This window comes from Gorilla gorilla, chromosome 3, assembly GCF_029281585.2.
Source record: "Gorilla gorilla gorilla isolate KB3781 chromosome 3, NHGRI_mGorGor1-v2.1_pri, whole genome shotgun sequence".
Lineage (NCBI taxonomy): Eukaryota > Metazoa > Chordata > Mammalia > Primates > Hominidae > Gorilla > Gorilla gorilla.
The window spans coordinates 41,952,494-41,972,813 of NC_073227.2; the positions used below are offsets into that span (position 1 = coordinate 41,952,494).

The following is a 20,320-nucleotide window of genomic DNA, read 5'->3' on the forward strand; positions in this document are numbered from 1 at the left end:
TCAACTCAATAATAAGAAGACAATGCAACATTTGTAAATGTGCAAACAACTTGAATAAATACTTCACAATAGAAGATTTTCAAATGTCCAACAAGCATATGAAAACATTCTTAGTAATATATGCCATCAGGAAAATATAAATAAAAACCACAATGAGATACCAGTATACACCAAACAGATTGATCTAGGTGTCCAAATTGAGAGTAAGTATATTTAAAAATTTAGAGTACCTTGTACACTGACAAAGTAATTTTATGTTGACTGAATCTAATATTAACAAAATAGAACTTGTTTCTTTCATGTCTTTGTGGGTATTTTCCACTTATATTTAATAATTTATTTTCATTATAATTCAGAAAAGTATAAATTTCTGAGAGTTTAGAAATTTTTTAAGTGGTTCCCTTACCACAGATATTTTCAGAAACCTTGTTCTAAGGAATTGAAATAAGGTACTTAGCCCACACAGTACACTAGCAAGATGACCCCAGCAGTAATAGCCGGGAAGCTAAAGAAATGTACTCTGTGTAGACCTGGCTCAGTATTTAACATCCCAATCCGCATTGGATTTCCAATGAAGACAGAAACCACAAACTATTGCTTTAACTATCATGTTGTTCCCCCATCCGTATGTTAATACACTTTGTGCACATCATGACAGGTGAAAAGACTGCATAAAATGTGTATATCTAATTCCCTGTGAGAGGAAGTTTAGAAACAGAAAATATGGCTAACCTTTGCATGATGCAAATATGAAGACCAAATTTCATCCTGATATTCCAGATGGCCACAACTTTACAAAGCTTAATACACAGTCCTTTTTTTCCTTATAAACTGCTAAAATAGTATACTTGTTGCTTAGCTTTAAAATGCATAATGTCTGCTTTGTGTGCTGTGATAATAGGACTTTAATAACTGAACAAAGAGCAACATAAACCAAAATAATGCATTAATTATAAAGTGTGGACTTTTTAGCCAAAAAGGACTGTGAATTTAGAATCTGTACTCTTGTTTCCTTTCAATGCAAAGCCAAAATAAGTCTACTTGTTGGACTATAGTTTCATTTACTAGATGTTTTTTAGTGAAGGAACAGCACCAATTTTACACAGACATACACAATTTGACTGCAGTGTGCTCTGCTAGCATATGTTAGACTTAATGGAGTATGTGATAAATGTTATTTATATATTTTTCTTTTTATTGCATGTAGAGTAAAATAGCACAGAAAACCAATGATACATAGAGAATTATTTTATCCCCAACTGATTTTATTAAATGATCAATAATGATTAGACAAAATGAAGTCTAATAATTATATAGAATAAATAAGTTCACATAAGGATTTCGCCTTTAAATTTTCTTTGCAGCCTAAATTCTTAGCACAGAAAGATGTGAAAGACAATGTATTTTTTTTCATGTCTAGCAGAGACTCATCAGATTTAGGAGATTATGTTTATAGAGCTATCTTGAAAACTTTCCCACTATCATGGAAAACTTAAATCTATATTAAAAAACTTTTGTAAGCCTTGCTTTGCAAATAGAATCTGGAAAGGAAATAAATCTGTAAAAACTTTGTGATTCTTTCCCCTACATCCCCCCAGCACGAAAGAAATTTCATCCGTCAGTGCAGTAGTAAAAATTTTTTTGAAGAGTCAGACATATGGGCTAACTTTAAAATAGAGATTTTGTTCTTCTATGTTAGTGACTATTTTCCCTATAAAGCATTAGTTGCAGAATCTAATATTTCTTGCAAATATTTGATTGAAAATTCATACCTATTAGCAGAAACCAGAATTCCTTTTGGAGCAACCTAATATAAAGTGGTAAAATATTTATATGAAATTAAACTTTCTGGAAAAAATCTAAACCAATGTATGTGGGTAAAGTGTTAGTTTTCTGCACGTATTTGTTAATACTACTTTGCAATGGGGGCTGTATTTGGCCAACATACTGTTGTATTAATCTTTTGAATAATAAATCTATCTATGAAGCCTTAAAATTTATCTTTCTTGATTACAGAATTTTGGGTTTCCTTCATTAAGATATCATGCAACACTAATGTATTGAATTAAATCTGTAACTCAAATAGCTTTGCTTGTTTACACACAATATTTTACTCTGTGGAAGATTCCAGTGTAATGTTAATAATCAGCCACCATGCTTCCCTTGTCACCCCTATTCTCTTCTATAAAAAAAACATATTATTTGCTACATAGAATTGTTGACAGAATTAAATGATCTTGAAAAGCACTGTTCATAATAAATGCTGCATAAGTGTTTGTTCTTATTATTATTATATCACCTTTCAGGCCATAAAGGAAATTCTTGGATTAATTATATTCTTATTCAGTCTTTATAAAATTGTCAAGCTCTTTTTTTTAAGTTTCCATAAATCTTGAATCCATGTTTTAGTTCTCTGAACTATCGTGGCTTCTTTGAAGGTGTCTTGCTAGTTTAGTCTCAGTTACCCTTGTTCTGTTTTCATTCCTCTGTTTTTACTATTTTGAGAGTTCTTAGTGAAAAAACTCCTTATATTCATATACAGTAATTCACTTTCTTGAACAATTACATATAGAATAAAATCTGCTGTAGTTCGAATGTTTTTGTATTCCTTAAAATTCATGTGTCAGAAAGTTAATTCCTAATGCAACAGCATTAGAATTTGTGGCCTAAGGATAAGAGTTCAGGTCACAAGGGCTCTGACCTCATAAATGGAATAATGCCATTATAAAATGGGCTTGTGGCTGGATGCAGTGGGTCATGCCTATAATCCGAGCTCTTTGGGAGACCCAGGCAGGTGGATAGGCTGAGCCTGGGAGTTCAAGACCAGCCTGGCTGACATAGCAAAAGCCAGTCTCTAGCAAAAACAAACAAACAAACAAATTAGACATTTTTTGGTAGTCATCGCTTGTAGTTGCAGTTATTTGGGAGGCTGAGGTGGGAGGATCACTTGAGCAGGAAAGTGGAGGTCGCAGGGAGAAGAGATTGTGCCACTGCACTCCAACCTCTAGGGTGACAGAGTGAGACCTTGTCTCAAAAACAAACAAACAGAGCAAAAATGGGCTTGCAAGAGTGGATTCATTGATCTTTCACTTCTTCCATGTGAGGAACAGTATTCCTGTATCCTGGAGAAGGCAGCACTCGAGCCACCATCTTGGAAGTGAAGATCAGGCCCTCAGCAGACACAAAACCTGCCAGTGCCATGATCTTGGATTTTTCAACCTGCAGAACTGTGAGACATACATTTTTATTATTTATACATTACTCATGCTCAGGTATTCTGTTACAGCTGCATAAAAAAGAATAAGACAGAATAAGACAGAAGCTGTGTGGGCCTGCATGAGAACTTCAATTAACTGTCCATTCTCTAAACAAAACAAAGAAATTGGAGATATGCAGACAGACAGACAGACACACACACACACACACACACACACACACACACACACACACAACCCTGGTCATATTTCTAATTCAATTTAATATGCAATTATTAAATAAGTGTTACATCCTAGAAACATATGTTGGTAATACACTTTCTAGAACAATTGCATATAGATTACTATAAGCAAAGTATTCAAGTTCTCATAAGGTACATGCACATGGTAACGTACACGAGAACTTGAATACTTTGCTTATAGTTGTGTACGTCTTAGTTTCCCCTTCTGTAGGTAACTGGATGGTAAAAGTAGCACCTATCTTATGAAATACCTCTGAAAAGTAAATGAGGGAATGGGTATGATAAACATAGAACCCGGGTCACATATAACAAATATTACAACATATTATAAAGATATGAAGATAGTGTTGCCCTCAGGCAGTTGAGTGTTAAGAGAGAGATGGATATTAAACATTTAAAAATTTATCACTAAAGTGAAGCAAGAATCTTATACACTCATAGCTAGTCAGGAAAACAATTCTAAAAAAACTTGAAGCCAGAATTTGCTTATCCTCTGAACTTAGCTTACATCAAGCTATTTCATAAGTGGATTAAAATACCAAAATTGCAAATCTATCAATCATAAAACCTTAACACGTCACTAGTCATGGTTACTAAAAATTAAAGATGTATGACCTATTTTAAGGAACACACAAGTCAAAACAACTTAAACATGTTTCAATATTAAGCTAAAATTACTTTTTGTTATCCTTGTACATTTATCTTACTTTATCAAAAATAATCTTCACATTACTAAAAACAGAATTAATACATATATTTTTAAAATTTTTACAGAAGTGTCACCATTCAGTAATTATTGCTGCATATATTAAAAGTGTAATTTTTATAAGTTGTTGTTAAATTCATTCAACATTCATTAAATAGTTGGGTAATTCACATATCCTTGATACTGAGGATAAAATAATAAAAATGCAGACTAGATCTTTTAGCACACTGAGTTTATAGTTCAGTTGGCAGAAGAATAAAAGGAGCAAACAATAAAGTGATTTGTGCTGAGGACCACGAAAGAAGTGCATAGGCTGATACGATATTTAATAGTGTGAGTTTAAAAGGTATAATCCAAGAAACCTTCTCAGAAAGTGACAGATGAGCTGAGGTGTCAACAATAAGGGAGATCTAGCTGTACACAGATTTAGGAGTTGCCTGTAGTAAGCAGAGCAAACACAAGAGCCAAATTTGGGGGTAGGAATAAGATTGACATGCTCTGAGAACCAAAAGGATTAAAACACCTACTGGTATTGCTGAAAATGAGAGAGCAACAGATAATGGATGTGGCAGGAAAAAAACAAAAGTAGAAACCATGTCTGCTAGAACTTCATAGGCTATGTTGGGAGTATGAATTTTATCTGATGAGTAATGAGAAGATATTGGAATCCCCTAAATGAAAAATTCCACTAAAAGTATATAAATTAGTAATCATGCATTCTTATACATTAATCGACCAAATATGTAGTATTTAACGCTCAAACACAGAGGAAATTTGATTATCAACATAACTGTAATGAGGCATATTTTGTTATATTGTAGCAAAAAGATATTACAGGTTTACCTTCTATTACTTGATACTACAGCAACAATATTGAATGCTGAAGCCTTGCAGAGAGGCAAACAACAACCCTGAGATACTCAGTTTAAATACAATATTGTGTTGGGTTATGGGGCAGAAGTAAGGCATTAACTATCATCCTTTATAAAGATCAATATTACTCTATTTGTTTGTCTGCTTTTTACTACCAACTCTTTATTCTTATTTATATTTTTGTTTTTGAGAGAGGGTCTCACTCTATCATCCAGGCTAGAGTGACATGGTATGACCAACACTTTAAGTGATCAAAGACTAAACACATTTAGTTCAAAATGGAGACTAGGTAATTTTGCCAGTTACATGAAACAATGGGCTGAATTTTCAATTAATTTTTAAACCAACAAAAAAGCTTCCATATTTTATTATCACTTGCGGAAATAACAGGTTATTTTCTGGCTGAAAAGTATCTCTAATCCAACCCTCTATCTGATGCTACCATTAATATGGGCATACAAAAGTAATTCATATACTTTGCAGCTTTTATTTCCAAATTCTATGTGATGGCTTAATGCTTAATTTCAACAAATAAATATTTCAACATATTCATATATATACACATGAACTTATTTCTACATACTTTTAAAAGTTTAACTTGTAATTTATTTTGATCACATGTTAACAATTTCTTTTTTTCTTATTATATAATAATCTAAGCATCAAGGAGACTTAACATTTTGGATTTCTCCTAAAACAAGAAATTGTCATGCTGAAAGTTCTGTACTCTCTACAACCATTTCCTTTAGGATAAATGACACAAATGTTTAAAAGGAAGTTAATTAAAAAACTAATTATATTTTTATTAATACAAATCAAATGAAGTAAAATTGAGTTTGTGATTTTCTCATTACCATATTCTAATCTGCTAAGTTTATCAATCTAGAAAGATTAATGATAATAAAATAGCTAATATTTACTGAATGTGTCAAAGAATAATTTATTTTAGTTAAAAATATGACATACAAATATAGCACGAACATGAACCAAATATTTATTCAACTTATTAGTGGGAAAACCATTAGGAGAGTAAAACTTCTTAAAAGTACAATTCAAAGAAAAGAGGATTATACAGTCAGTCTTAAAAGGCGTGCTGAATAAGTTTGCTAAATTAGAAACAATACTGGCTAACATCTTAAAGGGTAATAAACCATGATCTTTGATGGTTATACTATTAATTAAGCATAAGTCACTTACATCATTACTGGACAAAAACCAAAAACTAACATCTAACTTAACAGATTTTGAACCTTAATAAATGGTAAGTATAAATTCAAACGAACGTTCATTCTGTGGCCTCTAAACTAAAGGGAAGAAAATAATCCTTTGTTGGAGACTGTTAGACAATGCTGCAATAAGCGCTGAAAGGGCATGCAGTCTTTTTTTCATCTACTTACAAGTTTGAAATAATTTTCTTAAAATGACTTTATGCTATGCACACATTCTCCAAGTTCCTTTAATGTATGCACTCATTGAATTGTTGCTGCAATCTTATATGGTAGGTGCTATTGTTCCACCCTCATTTTTTGAGAAAAGGAAGCTGAGGAACAGAGGTTGGGTATTTCAAATAAAATCATATTATCTGGTGCTCTAAGAGCACCCTCCCACCTTGTATTATATATCTTTATGGTTTAAATATATAGCAGCATGACATTCCTCACAGTTTAAACATATAGCAGCATGACATTTAGTAAATATTCTGGGTTTCTTACTATATCTCTTCTTTATAGAGAGTTTGAGTAAGATACTACCCTTGAATGTTTTATAAATGCTAACACATGCATACAGTGAGACACTTCCTTTCTCTTGTCTATTTGCTTTAACTATTGCATCATTCTGATGAGAGCTATAATTAATAATTTATTAAAGAAACAGACATTAGTTAAGTAATTAAGATGTAACAGGCACAGTAGTTAGAATCTTCACTAAATGAGTTAATAGAGAATGTATGTCAAGAAAAAGAAAAAATAATCATAATTCCAGAAGGAATTTCTAAGGTGAAAGAAAGACCAATAAACAAAGGAAAGAAAACATGTATGTAAATATAAATAAATACTAAGTGATGAAATATCGACTGCATGTCTTTAATCTTCTCTTCCATATCATGGTATTTTTTAGATATAGGGATATAAACATAAGCTATCATTAAACACGAAGTTATGAATAGTTATGAAAAACTACATAGAGGTGCTCTGATTTAAAGTGGTGTAAGAAATTGCATTGCACCTCAAGAGGGTAAAATTTCTTATTTATTTCTTACATAAAGTAAATTGTACCTTTTAAATAAAAAAATAGGGCATAACCTTCCAAATACTACATGAGTAAAGTTATTTTTAAAAATAATCATTCAAAGGAACGAAAACAATATTCAAAAGAAGGCGTAAGTATTTTGAAAATGTGGTTTCAAATTTAATCACAATACATGGAAATATATGCAACTTGTTCTATCATATAGTAATATTTTTAACTTGAGAAAGAAGAATAAATTAGAAATATATGCTGTCTACAAAAAGAGTTTTAACACATGCATAGTCAGATAGTTTTATAGTAAAACAAGAAGAAATAATATATGAGGTAAAGAGTAGCCGCCAAGAAATTGGTGTAGTTAAACTAATGTTCTACAAAGTTAAAAATCATTATTAGGATACAGTGGGTAATTATGCAACAATTAAAATTTAAATCATTAATGATACCATTAAAAAGTAAAAATTCACATGCCTTTGCATACACAGTCTCAAAATATATAAAGATATCTATAAAAACAAATTGATTAATTATTAATCTTATATGATATATAATTTTATTGTATCCACATATATTATACATTATAATTAATACAATGCTTCTTGGAAACATGAAAGACCAAGAAGACCTAATGTTGGTAAAGTCGTAGAAGAGCTGAGCATGTATAAAAATTGATATCCAACAATTAGAAAATACATATTCCTCTAAGGTAAACATGTAACATTTTAACAACTGATAGTAGAATCCATAAACATGTCACAATAAATAACAACATAAAAAACAGAACATGTCTTCTGACAATATTCAACTAAATTAGGATTTATTTTTTAATTAAAATGTCTCTATTTGTGCAATTTTAGTTTTGAATGCTTCTGAATGAGTTTAAGAATAAGAAAGTTTTGCTAGTTGGAGGTACTAATAAATGGGGTCAAACTTTCCTAAAAATTCAACCACTATTCACCAAGACTGACCAAATTCTGGGCCATAAAACACACTGTAATAAATTTAAAGAACAGAAGTCTTACAACGTGCCCTCAGAAAACAATGGATTTAGCCTATAAATCAATAACAGAAAGACAACTGGAAAACCCAAAAATAAATGTGGATTTAAAAACACACTTCTAAATAACACATTGGTCAAAGAAGAAATCACAGGAGAGATAAAAAATGTTTTAAACTAAATGAAAATGAGAACACAATTTGTTAAAATTATTGGGATGAGTGAAGGTAGTGCAGTGACAATTCAACACATGAAATTTATACCATGGACATATACATCAGAAAAAAAGAAGTGTCTAAAATGAATATTCTAAGTTTACACTTAGGAAACAAAAAAAGAGCAGCAAATTAAGTCCAAAATAAGCAGAAGAAAATACATAATAAGAATTAGAGCAGAAATCAATGAAATTGAAAACAGGAAATCAATGGAGAAAATCAAGAAAACCAAAAACTGGTTATCTAAAATGATCAATAAATTTAATAAGCCTTCAGCCAGGCTAATAAAGAAAAAAAGGGAGAAGACACAATTTACAATACCAGAAATTAAAGAGGGGACATCATTTCAGATCTTATGGACATCAAGAGGATATTAAGTCTACGTATACAAATTTGGTAACCTAGGCGAAAAAAGATAGATACCAAAACATACAGTTGAAAAAGTAGACAATTCAAATAAGCCTATATCTATTTTTAAAAGTTGAATCAATAACTAATAAACTTCTAAAACAGAAAGCAGTAGCCCCAGATGAGTTCACTAGTAAATTCTACCAATGTTTAAGGAAAAAATTATACCAATTCTACACAATGCCTTTCAGAGGATGGAAGCAGAGAGAAGATTTTCTAATTCACTTTATAAGGTTAGCATTACCCTAGTATGAAAATTATAAAAATACATTGCCAGGAAAAAAAAAACCTATAAGCCAACATGTCTCATGAATATAGATACAGAAGTGCTAAACAAAATAACAAACTAAATTCAATAATACATCAAAATAATTATACACCACAACCAAGTGGGATTTTTTTTCAGATATGCAAGGCTAGTTCAACATTTGAAAATAAATGAATGCAATCCATCATATCAATATGCTAAAAAATAAAAATCATATCAATCGATGCTGAATAAGTACTTTACAAAACCCAATACCCATTTATGATAAAAACTCTCAGTAAACTCGGAATAGAGTGTAACTTTCTCAACTTGATAAATAATATTTACAAAAAATCTACAGCTAACATCATACTTAATGGGGAGGAATTTGAAGCTTTCCCACTAAGATAAAAGCAAGGCTGTCTCCTCTCACTACTTATTTTCAACATTATATTGGAGGTACTAGCTTATGCAGTAAGACAAGAAAAGGGAATAATAGGTATGCAGAATGCAAAGGACAAAATAAAACTGTCTTTTTTCACAGCAGACATGATCACATATGCAGAAAATTCAAAAGAATTGATTTAAGAAAAGCTTTGGGAACCAATAAGCAATTACAGCATGGTTGCAGGATACAAGGTTAATATATTATATAAAAGTCAATCACTTTTCTATGTATTAGCAATGAACAAGTGAAATTTGAACCAAAAAACACAAAACCACTTACACTAGCATTCCCAATAATGAAATATTTATATATGAATCTAGAAATATATGTACAAGATTATTATGAGGGATAATAAAAAACTCCCATGAAAGAAATAAAAAAACTAAATAAATATAGAAACATTTTATATTCATATGAAGACTCAATATTGACACAATGTCACTTCTTTCCAACTTGGTTGTAGATTCAATGAAATTCCAATGAAAATCTCAAGTTATTATGTGAATATTGAAAAACGAACCCTAAAGTTTATATGCAGAGCCAAAAAATGCAAAAGAGCCAGCACATATTGAAAGATAAGAACAAAGTCGGAAGATTGACACTACCTGACTTCAAGGCTTATGATAAAGCTTCAGTAATAAAGACAGTGTGGTATGGACAAACTAATAGAAATATAGATCAATGGAACAGAATAGAGAACCCAGAAATAGATTCACATAAATATATTGTCAACTGACCTTTGACAAATAAGAAAAAGCAATACAGTAGAGCAAAAATAGCCTTTTCACTAAACAAATGAACATCCACATTCAAAAAAAAATGAATCTAGATGGAGACTTACATGCTTCACAAAAATTAACTGAAAATGAATAATAAACCTAAATGTAAAACACAAAACAATAGAAATCCTAGAAATAACATGGAAGAAAATCTAGATAACCGTGGGGATGAAGATGACTTTTTAGATACAGCATCATCGGTATAATTCATGAAAGAAAAAATAGATAAGCTGGACTTCAATGAAATTAAAATTTCTGTTCTGCATAAGACAATGTCTAGATAACAAGAAAACAAGGCACAGACTGGGAAGGCATATTTGGAAAAGACACATCTGATAGAGGACAGTTATCTAAAATATATCATGCACCCTTAAAGTTCAACAATAATCAAACAATCTGACTGACAAATGGGCTGAAGACCTTAAGAGACACTTTACTTAAAGAAGATTATACAGATGGGAAATAAGCAATGACAAGATGGTCCACATCATATGTCATCAGAAAAATGTAAATTAAAACCATGAGATACTACAGTGCATCTGTTAAAATGGCCCAAATCTGGAAAACTGACAACATCAAATGCTCATGAAGCTGTGGAGGAAAAAGGGATCTTATTCATTGTTGCTGAAATGTAAAATGTTACAGCTACTTTGAAAGACAGTTGGATAGTTTCTTACAAAACTAAACATACTCATTATATGACATAACAATTGCACTCTTTGGTATTTAACCAAAGGAGTTGAAAATTTTATCTTCACAAAAACCTCTATGTAGAGTTTTGTAGCAGCTTTATTTATAATTGTCAAAACTTGGAAGCAACCAAAATGTCCTTCAGTGGGCGAATGAAAAAAAAAAGAACTGTGGGATATTGAGGCAATGGAATATTATTCAGTGCTAAAAAGAAATAAGCCATTAAGTCATGAAAAGACACAAGTTAACTTTAAATGCATATGACTAAGCAAAAGAAGACAATACCAAAAGACTATATGCTGAACGATTCCTGTATGATACTACAATTAACACAAGCCATTATTTATCTGTCCAAACCCATAGAATGTACAACATAAGAGTGAACTCTAATGTTGGGGGCCAGGTGTGACAGCTCATGCCTCAGAAGTCGAGGGTTCAGTGTGCTGTGATTGCACCAATGCCCTCCAGCTTAGGTGACACAGTGAGACTCTGTCTCAGAAAAAAAAAAAAAAAAAGTGAACCGTAATGTAAACTATGGGCTTTGGGTTATTATCATGTGTCAATGTAGGTTCATCAATTGTAACAAATGTACCACTCTGGTGGAGGATGTTGATAATGAGGGAGGTTATGCATGTGTGGAAGCAAGGGAGATACGGAAAATCTCTGTCAACTCCTCTTAATATTTCTGTGAACCTATAACTTCTTTAAAAAAAACAAAGTTCTTAAAAAAGTCAACTGATAAAAAGACTAATTAATAATCATTAATTTTAGCAACATGGAAATCTTTGTTTACATTTACAGCCACAACTTTCTTTGAAAAGGAGCAATAACAATTTAATAAGGACCACATTAAAGACAGTTTAGTAAAAGAATCTGGAGCAGGTAAATAGAGACAAGTGTCTGAGAAAGCCGCAAAACAAAGCAGTAGTTGAAGAGAAAGAGGGGTCAGGAGCAGAAATTTTTTAAACAAAAAAATAGCTTTTTTGCTAGTAAGAAATATCAAGTACAGATAACATGTAAACATTTAGGGGAGAAACAAAACTAATAGTACAAAACTCTTCCAGACATTTGCAGATTAATTCCCAATTTAGTTTATCAAGCCAGTATTACCTTGATACCAAACCAATTCACATGTCAATATTCCTAATGTAATCAATTCAACATTGTAAATATAACTTTAGCAAATTAAATTCAGCAAGGCATTAAAAGAAAATATCATGTCCAAGTGGAATCTATCCTAGGTATGCAAGGTTTGTTAAGTATTTTAAATGTAATCAATGTATTTGACTTCAATAACAAACCAAAGAACAAAAATCATGTAATCATCTCAATAGAGGCAGCAAAGTTATTTGGAAAAATCAAACATCAAACCTGATAAAAATTCTGAACAAACTAAGAAAAGAGGAGAACTCCTTACAAATTGGTTGAAGACATCTCTTAAAAAACAGAAACAAACAAAAAAAAAAGACCCTACAGCTAACATCATGTTTAGTAATGAAAGCATTGATGTTTTCCCCTAAGACCACAAAAAAGACAAGGATGTCTGCTCTCAGCAGCTCTATTCAACATGGTATTGGAAGGTCTAATCAGTTCAATAAGATAAGGAAAAAAAAAAAGACATTCAAATTAGCAAGAAAAAATTTTAACTGTCTTAATTCTCACATAACATAATTGCCTCTATAGAAAAATGAGTGAACTATACAAAAAAACTACTACACTAATATATGAGTTTGAAAATCAGTTGTATTCCTATATACTGGCAATGTGAATTCAAACCTTGAAATGTTAATATCACTTAGAAAATATAAAAAATATGAAAAAATTTTAAATAAATCTGACAGAAGTTGTACAAGACCTGTGCACTAAAAAATTGAAAGAATATTGATGAGATAAATTAGAGATTTTGATTAATGAAGAGGCTTATCACGTTCTTGGGACAGAAGACACATTATGAAGGTATCAAATAACTCCAAATTGACCTATTGATACCATGCAATTACAGTAAAAAAATGCAGCATATATTATGGTAGAAATTGAAAAGTTCATTCTAAATTTTACATAAATATGCTGTATTAGTCCATTTTCATACTGCTGTAATGAACTGTCCAAAATTGGGTGACTTCTAAAAGAAAGAGGTTTAATTGACTCACAGTTTAGCATGACTGGGGAGGCTGTAGGAAGCTTACAATCATGGTGAAAGGTGAAAGGGAGGAAAGGCATCTTCTTTACAAGGTGGCAGGAAGGAGAAGAACTGTGCAAAGGGGGAAGAGCCCTTACAAAACCATCAGATCTCATGAGCACTCACTCACTATTATGAGAACAGCATGGGGGAAATTACCCCCATGATTCAATTACTTTATCCTGGTCTTTGGGTTAATACATGGGGATTATGGGAATTAGGGGATTACAATTCAAGATGAGATTTGGGTGGGGCCACAAAGCCTAACCATATCATAGGCAAATAACCTAAAATTACCAAAATATTTTTTAAAGATAGAGATCTTTCATTACCTGAATTTAAGAACTAGTAAGCCTTCAGTAAGGAATACATTACAATACTGGCATAAAAACAAATAGGTAAATGAAACAGGGTTATTTAGTGTCAGAAATAAATCCACACACATATATAAGATAACTGATTTTCAACAAAGATGAAAAGGCAGTTTGGTGGTGAATGGATAAAAACGAATGGTGTTGTGGAATTATTGGAAATTCATATTCAATAAAACAAAAATAAAAATAACAAAACAAATTTTGACTCATATCTTGAACCATATTCAAATATTAACCCCCAAATTGATCATATACCTAAATAAAAACCTTAAAGCATTAAATAGCTCTAAGAAAACATAACAGAAAATCATTTGTGATCATGGATATGTTAGTCATTTCTCACATTGCTAATAAACATATACCTGAGACTGGGTAATTTATAAAAAAAAATTGACTCAGTTTTGCATGGGTGGGGAGGCCTCAGGAAACTTACAATCATGGTGGAAAGGAAAGCAAACACATCCTTCTTCACATGGCAACAGGAGAGAGACGTGAGTGCCCAGCAAAGGGGGAATGCCCCTATAAAACCATCAGATCTGTAAGAACTTACTATCATGAGAATAGGGTAGGGGAAAGCACCCCATGATTCAATTGTCTCCACCTAGTCCCTGACACATCACATGGGGATTATGAGAACTATAATACAATTCAGGATGAGATTTGGGTGGGGACACAGCTAAACCATATCAATGGGTTAAGCAAGGAATTATTATATTAAACATCACAAATGCAATCTTTAAAAAACAAATTGATAAAATAGACTTTGTAAAAATAAAAAGAGTAGTCCGCAAAAGACATTGTTAAGAGAATGAAAAGCCCAGCTACTGACTAGAAGAAAATATTTTAAAATCATATCATAAAGGACTTGAATCTAGAATATATGAAAATCTCCTAAAACTAATAATGAGTAAAAAAACATAGAAATGGATAAAAGATGGAAGCAAACATACCACTAAAGATGGTACATACTGACATCAAGTAAGTATATAAAAAATAATTTTAACCTGGGTGATAAAATAGTATGTACAGCAATCCCTCGTAACATGTGTTTACCTATAAAACAAAGCACATCTACCCCAAACCTAAAATAAAGGTTAAGAAAAAAAGAAAAATAATTTTAAAAGACCACTATTTATGTATAAGCATATTAAACTACAATGAGATATTTTATAAATCTATTAGAATAACTTAAACAGGCTGACCATAAAAAGTTTTCTTTGAGATATACAAGAATTAGAGTTGTTGGTGGGAATATATAGTGCTACAACTAGTCTGGAAAGCAGTTTTACCATTTCAGGAAACCAGTATATAAACATATATGTTTACCACATGGCCCAAGCAATTTACATCTAGCTGTTCCCCAAAGAGAAATAATAGTCTCTGTCCATAAAAAGAATTTTACACAATTGTTCATACTTAAGACATATGTAATAGCCAAAAACTCAAAATAACCCAGATAACCTTTAACAGTTGACTGGATAAATTATTACATATATTTGCAATGAAATACTACTCAGAAATGAAAAATAATGAGCTTTTGATAACTTAAACTTATAGATAAATCTTAAAATAATTACACTGAGTGAAAAAGCCCACTTAATAAAAGAGAATGTGGCATATGATTGCATTTATATAAAACTCTAAGAAATACAAACTAGTCTATAACATCAGAAAGCAGATTGGTACTTGTACTGGGACAGGTGAAAGGGAGCAGGAAGGATTAGGAAGAAGGTAATATTTAGGAGCAGAAAGAATATTTTGTGTATGATAGGTATTTTCATTTATTTGACTGTGGTAGTGAATTCACAGGCATATACAAATGTCAAAACATATACACTTTAAATATATGCAGTTTTTAAAAAAATTATATAACAATTCAGCTGACAAAAAATCCTAAGTTGATTGATCACTTCCACATTGCAATTACCCAGTTTCTAAATATATCACACTATTAATTTTACTTATCATTTGCCATTCTTATACATTTTTAGCATGTCCATTAGTAATGTGTTTTTTAAAAATATTGATTCTTATTAGATTACTAAGGGAAACAATGAAAGCAATTCAGACTGCAAGGCTTTCCAATGCTCCTCATTAATTTTAAGCCTGTTTTCACTGATGTCTAATGGCTGAAATGCATATACTTGCAGCAAATGTCCAGCAGGGAATGAGAATCCATACCAATACATCATGTAAGACCTATTCTGGTATGAGTATACAAGGTGACTGTGTCCACTTTAATAGTTTTAAATATAATTTTTTTATTTTTACTCATATATCTAGTTACAAATGTATTACATTATTGATAGTTAAAATAAATTGTTACTTGAATGAATTAATTCTAAATTTTATGTATAGAGGGCCCTCTTTTGACAGGATAAGATAATAATCTTGGATAATATTTTTGATCTTTACATTCCCTCAAAGGAAAATCCCTGTCCACATAAATAAATGATAGCCCTTTTCTTCTGTGAGAGTAAGAAAAGTGTAATTTTCATCAAGTTCCCTGTTGGTTCACCATGGATTGCATTGCATTGGTCAATTTCTCTGTGGAAATGACATTTTCTCACAAATGGAACCAGCAATTATCCATTAGTCCACACAGAAGAATGTGTAACGTATCTCTTGGAATTGCTTAGCAAGGACTTGTATCTCTGTATAAGGCTGGTGGTGATAGGTGACAGGTATTGTGAGGAGGGGTAATTGGCAGAATGTGTATAGTCCTGATATATATCAAATATGGTGGCTCTTTAATAATTTTATTTTATCCTAAACAACACTCTCCATTTTATTTTCATTATTTTTCTGTACACAAAAAATCTCCTGCTTATTCATGGCTGGTTAAGGTCCCAGGGAACACTGTTTCTATCTTGTTCTTCATCATCTCTGCATCCAAACCTAGAACATAGTGTCATGTTTGAAATAAACATGGTGCTTATAAATATTGAATTTTTAAAATGGTATTCTGCTATATTGATGGTGAAAAGCAGTTTCTAAAAGGCAATTTGTCCATATGTATCAATAATTCAAAGCAGTAGCACTTTTTATTTGCCAACTTATCTCTTGGAACAATACCCTCCCAGAAAAAAATCAGAATAGTGCAAAGATGTATGTATAAGTACATTCAGTACAGCAATGTTAATAACAGAATAAACAAACAAAAGCCATTAAAATATAAATGACATATTATGTAGGAGAATGGGTTAGTAAATTATAGCAAATTTGTAACATGGAAGAATATGCTGCTATTGAAAATATATTTGTGTGTTTTGTAAAAAAAAAAATAATAATGATGTTTTTCCCATCTATCTTGTTCTGGGCTTACCATTTGTCCCAAAAACTCTTCTCTGCTTGCTTGGGCACTATTTAAATCTCCTTGGCACCTAAGCGGCAGGATTGGATGTACATTCTTTATTTTATGAGTCAGCCTTTCTTTCCCCAAGGGAAGTGAAGAAAAGGGCTGGGGACTTGCTTTAGCAGCCAGCTGTTTGGAAACTTTCTCTCATTACATATTCTCTCTGAATCTATTTAAAATATTGTATCAGAATCCCGTGTTGTTAAAGAGTTATGCTATGGAGGTCCAATTACATGGTTGTTAGGTTGTCTTGCTTAAGAACTTTTCCCTTCTTAGTCTCCAACTGGAGTCAAGATAAAGAAACTACAACTGGATTACTACATTACTTCAACTCCAATCTGGTCACCATGACGGAGCTAAGTGGGGCAATATCAGTTCTTTCTAGAATATATATTGATCTCTAACTCTAGTCCCTACGTTGGGTTATTAGTATGGTCTTTAATGATTAACTCCTCTAACTGAAACCATTGCTGAAGAGTTCCATACATCAAATAAATTTTATGCCAACTCCCTATGACTTCTTCTTATTTTTTCTATTTGGTCTGTGGTGTATTATATTTAGCTGATATTTCAAAAAGTTTGTTTTACAAGTTATGAATCTTACTCTAGTGCCAATAGACCTAAATATTTTTCTATTTTTAAAAAATTATTTTGGAAGAGAGAATCTGTTTAGTCTATTTCAAGTTAAGCATCCTTCCAAGTCCAAGCAACCATGACTTCCATATGGTGAAGTCTTCTAATACATCCATGTCTGGAGGTGCACTGTTTGGGTAAACAGTTGCTCTTAAGGAAAACAAGCTAAACAAAAAACAAAAAGCAAAAACCCCTTAGTTATTGGGAATTGGATCAACATTCTAAAATGTTTTTACTAAAATCAATAAACACCATTTAAGATGGTTTAAACATATTCTTTAATTTATTATCAAACCAACTGCAAACTCAAAGGCATTTATCTCAGTGAAAATCGTATCCCTTAATTACATATAAAGACATTCAAAACAAAAGTTGTACCAGATAAATTTAAACAAGAAAGGAAGATGTTAATTGAGGTTATTGCAATAGAAGAGATCGGCCAGAACTCAGTCTGAACTCAGCTTCATGAGAACAAAGCTTAGTTGGTTTATAAATTGCCAGAGTAAACTGATGAAAAAGTATGTTACAGAGGTCATTATGTCACCTGGAGGCTGATTAATGGAATGTGTACAACATGTCCTGTTAATTCAGAGCTTGCAAACATTGTCCACGGTGATTAGGTCATCTATGTTTACTAATTAGAATCCATCAAAGTTAGACTTCTAGTCTCTTACAGAGACAAGGAGATAGGAGTTCTCTCTTGATAATTCATTTCAAAAGGATGGTTCTTAGCTCCTTAAGACATTACATACATCTCAAAAAGGATCAGGAAAGAATTTACAGTGACAAGCTTTCCAAATTAAATGCTCTAAGCAAAGGGAGTCAGGTCCTAGGGTCAGGAAGAAGCCTGTCTAATGTCTAGTCAAGCTAAGGAAACATAGAGACAATTTCTGTGACATTCTAGGTAAATAAAAATAATTTTCTTATGCTGATTCATTTTCTTTCAGCCTATGCTGATTTTTTTGTCACCATTTTTTAATTCATTTATTTTTTAAGGAGGGGTCTCACTTTATCACCCAGAATGAACTTCAGTGGCCTGATTTGTTTGGTAGTATGGGATCTCCTTTTCTGCCTCTTCCTGACTTTCATACTTACGAGGGAAAACAAAATTTTGCCAGGTAGACAGGTCTCAATTTTGTAAATAACTTGGATACAGCTGTCTTGTATAGGTCACTTCATTTGTGTGATATGTGTTGTGTCTAGCATGCTATCAAATTGGCATACAAATAAAGGAGTGCTCATAAATTAAGCAAATAAGACTAGTTTAAACTTGTTAGTTGGAAGGGAATGTGGTGTCTTCTAAAATTTTACTTTAATTTTTACCTAGGTAAAACACTGATGTTTGTGAGCTTCAGAATAATTAAAATGGCTTTAAATGGTGAGCTTTCATGTGGTTTAAAATCTTGAAACTGTAGAATCATTCTCATCTATAAAATACCAGTATCTGATAGGCAGTTCAGAATTTCTTGTCTCTGAAGTTTATATAAAATGTGCCAAAAATACGTATTCTTTGTTGGGAATAAGAAAAGTTTTTATCTAATTCTGAAGTTATTAAAGGGGAGATTCAAAATATAAAGGAACAAGTTAGTAGGAAAGAGAGATGTAAAGGAAGTTATGGATAGAAGATGTATTTTTTCAAGAAAAAATATAGAAAAAGAATAATTGTATTTATAAAAAGGATGTTGTATTACAAATTTTTGTCCTATTGTAAAATTAGTAGTAATTTTAAAAATCAGTTAACAACCTGTAAATAGAGAAAAAAATAAAAATAGAAATAAATGTATTATAGGACAAGTCAGAAAGTCCAAGCATGTCATAGATGGTATAAGTCATGATAACGCTGGGGAAGGGAATTTATGAAAGAAATGTTGTGTGTGATTAAGCTAGCTCTAATTAAAAGGAAATTGTTTATAATAGACTTTCTAAAGAATGCTCAACATGCTAAAATAAAATTCGCTTATGGGACTGATTTCCTAAATTATAAGAAATTTTGCTTTTAATATTATAATTGGTATCTTTTAAAGCTTGTCTTATTTGTATCTCAGAAGTTCAACTGTTGCTCTGTGTCACTGCTTTCAGCTCTTTTGAGGAGGCCTGAGTTGATAACTCTTTCCTTGACCTTTTGTGTCAGCTCCTTTAACTCTTTTCTCTCCAGTTTTAAATGTTGCTATAACCTGATGCTAAAATATTTTATCATAGAGGTCTATGAAAGCAATATCTTCTTTCAGTATCAGTATAACTTGATTTTATACTCTTAATATTTCTTGCTGTATACCTCATTTTTGGCTTTTAGTTTTTGGCTCTTATATTGCCTAAAAGAGTTTTAAGGGCTAATGAGTGCCTACCTATCTCCATTCCCATCTAGTCTAGAATGTTTAATGGAAGTCCCTTGGCCAATGTGAATCCCAAAAAAACTCCGAAAATCTAAGGCCATGACAGGAAAGAGTGGATTGACATTCTTCACTATGCCCCACCTGAAATTTAGGCCAGGTTCAAAATGTGTTTCAAAATTACAAAATAAAATATTGCCCTTTTGCACAAAGGAAAAGAATAGCTCCCCTATTCAACCAGAAGACTTAGTCTTATTAAATATTAAAAAGAAGGATCCCCTAAGGATCAACTATAAATAAAATAGAAAGGCCCCTATCAGGTATTTTAAGTACCTTCACTGCTGTTAAACTTCAGGGAATCACAGGCTGGGTACACCTGTCC

The 20,320-nt window shown here is 31.7% G+C and overlaps 1 long non-coding RNA gene across 1 annotated transcript in view; it reads right to left on the bottom strand.

Moving 5' to 3' along the window:
• Positions 1-1,247: 1,247 nt before the first annotated feature.
• Positions 1,248-20,320, bottom strand: part of LOC109026523 (uncharacterized) — an 83,807-nt gene continuing 64,734 nt past the window's right edge. Inside the window, exon 4 of the long non-coding RNA XR_002005521.3 lies at positions 1,248-3,227. This is a non-coding gene — a long non-coding RNA (uncharacterized lncRNA). The remainder of the gene's footprint in view (positions 3,228-20,320) is intronic.